The sequence below is a fragment of the Schistocerca nitens genome, chromosome 4 (genome assembly GCF_023898315.1).
Source record: "Schistocerca nitens isolate TAMUIC-IGC-003100 chromosome 4, iqSchNite1.1, whole genome shotgun sequence".
NCBI lineage: Eukaryota > Metazoa > Arthropoda > Insecta > Orthoptera > Acrididae > Schistocerca > Schistocerca nitens.
This window is the reverse complement of record NC_064617.1, coordinates 417,821,983-417,826,694: the sequence shown is the minus strand read 5'-3', so window position 1 is coordinate 417,826,694 and position 4,712 is coordinate 417,821,983. Positions and strand designations below refer to the sequence as shown.

Below are 4,712 nucleotides of genomic sequence, written 5' to 3'. Positions count from 1 at the left end.
TCCCAATCTAACAAGCATAAAGTAAAACTAAATTCTCAGGTTTCAAGACAATTTGTCCTAGATTTCTTCTCGGTTATAGACCTAGAAATGTTACACAACAGTGTTGTAATATTTCGTCAATTCTTCAGGACGGGTTGTAACAACAACTGTACATATAATAATTTTTTTCTTCTGATTTTCGATAAATTAGTGTAAGCAATATTTTGATTTCATTTCCTTTTCTTTTCATGTCATTATGTTAAAGAAACTGTAAGCAACTTTCGGTGTGAATATTAATATTTATGTCAAATTTGAAGCAATGTTGTAACAAAATGGAAATGTAAGAAATGTTGAAACTTTTGTAAGATGTTAAAGTTGTACTTGTGCATCTGGTCCATACGTAGGCAATGTATTAGGATATGTGGAATGTAAAGCCTTTGGTGAATACCCTGTCTGTAGGGGAGCGGTAAAAGGTGGATGGCAGGCGAGCGCGGGAAAATGCACACGGGCGCGGCACGGCATAACGGGCTCAGCAGTAGTAGTAGTCGGAGTTGGGCATCGGTCTGAGAAACACGCTCTGGATCGAGGAGGCTCTCCTGGGAAACGTGATTTCATTGAGCCTCGGATGTGCCGTTTCCCTATCCATGGCTATGTTCTTTAGGCACTAAATTGAAAAGGATTGCGACGCTAAGAAGAAGCAAAGTGCCGATACATCAAGAGCCATAGCTGTGATTGTATGTGTGCTGTGCGCCTCGCCATCTCGCCGCCCGCCAACCGCCGCATCGACACGAACAGGTTGAATCTTTTAGAATTGTATTAGTGTGGACCAGTGTTAATTTTGTTCCTGGCTGTTCAATAACAACTTAACTTTTACCAGAATTGACCTATCATTTAATTATCCTCATCACTAACCTAGACAGGGTCCTTTCCACATGTTGTGCAATCCGAGTGTCCCGATATGAAGATCTAAAGTTTATGTTAATAAGAATTACCTGCAGACCTATCTATGTTAGAATTATGTTTAAAGTACTTTGTTGTTACTGAAAATATAAGCAAAGAACAAAGGTCTGACAAAGTTGTAAGATAATTTTGAAAGTGGTTTAGTAATGAAGTTTAATTAATCTGAGACAAAAATAATGGTAGTTAAATGAGGAAGTAATAAGACAAAAAGAGTAGTAACTCATATATTGGAAATCTTGAGTACTTAATGCTTTCAATAGTTAATAGTTTCAACACAGTGATCATAACAGTTTCAGGGTCCCCCCCCCCCCCCCCAACCCCCTTTTCTTTTCTATTCTTTTAAATTCTGAAGTGTACTGAACTGATTTGACCAGCAAAGTTAAAGTTAATTTAAAACCTAAATTTATCAGCGTTTTACACCTCTTAAAATTGACATTGTATGTGTGTTTCTAAAGTGCTATTTCTAGGGTAACCTATGCCCGATTTCAGTCGGGTCAATAGACAAAACGCAGTTTGTAGTAATCATTATAGTGTAATGTCGTGTATTTATAGCTTGTCCAAATTAGTACAGAAAGGGAAAATATTAGTTCAGTAGAATTTTCTGTTTCTAAAATTTTCCATATAATGCAGTATTACTACGTGTTGTTAAGCTTGTACGTACATCCACTTGTACAAGGAAAAAACTCACTTAATGCCTAATTAGGCTGGCGACCGTATTATTAACAGTTTATTAGCATCTGCGGTGTTGTTTCTTGTCCGTCCTAACGCGTAGTTGCACTTCAGAGTTGCTTGACGTATCATTGTTGTTACTGAGTGGGTGAAAGTCTGATTTTGCCTCCATTGCGGTACACGCGGTCAACATATTTACTAAAATCCTTTCTTATAAGGTGAAGCCCGTCAACTTACCATAGTACAGGCTTTAAAGAGTTAACGTAAGCCAGAGCGTAGACGTTACAGGGTCCACTGATGATTGACACTTGGCATTGAATTGTAATGGTTTTACTTAGGCATCGTCCAACGCTTGGACTCAGTGAATTGTATGTTTTGCTTGTCACCAAAATGGGCGCCATTGTATATATTCTATAAACTGTTTACTTGAATCTACAGCCCAGTGATACTGGGTTCCAGGGGATAAACATATAGTTACATAAAATCTGATAACTTCACATGTAACTGGTAAGTTATTGGCAGTTTGCTCCCACAATTATGGCAGTCCAAATGGTTTCAAAAATGGTTCAGTTGGCTCGGATCACTATGGGACTTAACATCTGAGGTCATCAGTCCCCTAGAACTTAGAAATACGTAAACCTAACTAACCTAAAGACATCAAATACATCCAAGCCCGCGGCAGGTTTCGAACCGGCGACCGTAGCGTTCACCTGCGGCAGCTGAATAGTTGAAGGACAAGGCTAGAGGCCCATTCCTCTTCGCGGAGCCTATAGATAATGCAACGATGTACGGAGCCTTGTTGGAGCTCTGCACTAGCCACAGTTTCCTTGTGATGCTACCTTTCAACAAGAATGCGCACCACACCATTTTGTGAACGTGAGGGATCTCTTGGATCGTGTGTCATAAACCGCTGGACTGGTAGAGGTAGTTCATCGACTGTTTGGCCATCTAGAATACCAGACATTACGCCACTTGATGTTTTCTGAAGGGACTTTATCAAGGATCAAAGGTACCAGATGCCAATTCGTGATCTACCAGATCTGCACTATCGCATTAGTGCAGATATGGCAGATGTTGTGCCTGTAATGCTACAAAACTGTTGGGTAGAAGTGGAACACAAATTAGATGTCTGTCGCGCCACTAATGATGCATGTCGAGTAGTGCTAGGTTTGTAAAAAACATTTTGGATTACAACACCTGTAGAAACATACCGTCAATGTAGATCTCACTTACTACTCAAGTTATTACAGTTTATATTATTACAGTTTTTAGCTGGACACTCTGTAGTGACCATATTTCACGTGTGGGCCTTTTTTATATTGTGGCTAGTTTGATGCTGCCCACCACGAATTCCTCTCTTGTGTCAACTTCCTCAGTTCAAATAGTACTTGTTCCCTACCTCCATTATTTGTTGGATGTATTACAAACTTGTCTTGCCCTAAGATCTTTAGAACGGATGTTCTACTGTGATGTCTTCGCACATGTTCTATTCTCCCGTCACTTCCTCTTGCCACAGTTTGCAGTTTTCCTTTCTTCACTGACTCTTAAGAGAACCTCCTCATTCTACTTAATTTTCAGCATCCTCCTACAGCACCATGTCTCAAACGCCTCGATTCTCTTCTTTTCGGGTTTTCCACAATCTTTGATTCACTACCACACAATTCTGTGTTCCAAATAAATTTTATCTTCAAACTGCGGCATATGTTTCATACTAGCATACATCTTCTGGCCAGGAATTCATTCCTCGCCTATGGTAGTCTGCTACTTTTGTCCTGTTCGCCTCATCCGTCCTCTATTATGAAGTCGTCTGCGAAGTCATGCCTCCGAATTTTTAATGTGAAAACTCTCAAAGCTTTTTAAACCAAACAAACGTTATTAAAATTCTACTTCTGTATTATTATATGTATTTGCAGCCCCCTCCGGCTATAGAGCTCCGAAGTGTAGCGTGCAACATGGCGGTGTGTAAAGTTACTATCTCAGTCCGTGAGAAGCAACGTGGTGTAATCAAATTTTGAATTCTAAGACTTCATCCACATAGTGAGCACGCTCTTCTTCAGGATGAAAATTCCAGAGTACATTCTGAGTCGTCTGCAACAAGCAGACGCCTTGTGTTCATATGTGAAGATGGTATCTGTTCTTTCGGACATTTCCGAAAGAACTGATACCATAGATGACCATACAGCTCTCTTAGAATGAAATGATAATTAAATCAAGACCCTAGCTGTCGACAGGCATTGATATACATCTACGGGGACAGTTGAAAATGCGTGCCCCGACCGGGACTCGAACCCTGGATCTCCTGCGTATATGGCAGACGCTCTACCCATCTGAGCCACCGAGGGCACAGAACATAGTGCTACTGTAGGGATTTCCCTTGCACGCTCCACGTAAGACCCACATTCCCAACTTAATGTCCACACATTACATTCGTAGTGCCTCTGCCCATTACACTCATTACTCGCGGCAGACTATCTTACCGAGTCCCGTAAGAGCTCGGGCAATGCTTGTGCATCCAGCACAGAAGAAGGAGGTCAATGGCTGGTTAGCCTTAACTATGTGAAGATTGTATCTGTTCTTTCGGACATGTCCCTGCAGTCGCACTATTCTCAGTGCCCTTGGTGGCTCAGGCGGATAGAGCGTCTGCCATGTAAGCAGAAGATCCCGGGTTCGAGTCCCGGTCGGGGCACACATTTTCAACTGTCCCCGTTGAAATATATCAACGCCTGTCGACAGCTTAGGGTATTGATCTAATCATCATTCCTTGTGTTCATTGTCATCGACCATCCTTCGTACAGTATCGACTTGGAATCATCCGATTTTCAGATTAAAGAAGTCTTCGAGGATTTCCTTTGATAGCATGGAAGTGGTGCTAGCAGAGATGAGGTTGTGGCAACGTCAACAAATCAAAAAGTTCAAAAATGGCTCTGAGCACTATGGGACTCAACTGCTGTGGTCATTAGTCCCCTAGAACTTAGAACTACTTAAACCTAACTAACCTAAGGACATCACACACATCCATGCCCGAGGCAGGATTCGAACCTGCGACCGTAGCAGGCGCACGGTTCCGGACTGCGCGCCTAGAACCGCGAGACCACCGCGGCCGG

At 41.8% G+C, this 4,712-nt stretch overlaps 2 non-coding genes across 2 annotated transcripts; one reads left to right on the top strand and one right to left on the bottom strand.

Moving 5' to 3' along the window:
• Window positions 1-3,876: 3,876 nt before the first annotated feature.
• On the bottom strand, window positions 3,877-3,951 carry Trnai-uau (transfer RNA isoleucine (anticodon UAU)). The gene has a single exon. It is a non-coding gene; the product is annotated as a tRNA-Ile (tRNA).
• A 268-nt stretch (window positions 3,952-4,219) lies between these two features.
• Trnat-ugu (transfer RNA threonine (anticodon UGU)) lies at window positions 4,220-4,294 on the top strand. Its single transcript has one exon. It is a non-coding gene; the product is annotated as a tRNA-Thr (tRNA).
• The last annotated feature ends 418 nt before the right edge of the window (window positions 4,295-4,712 follow it).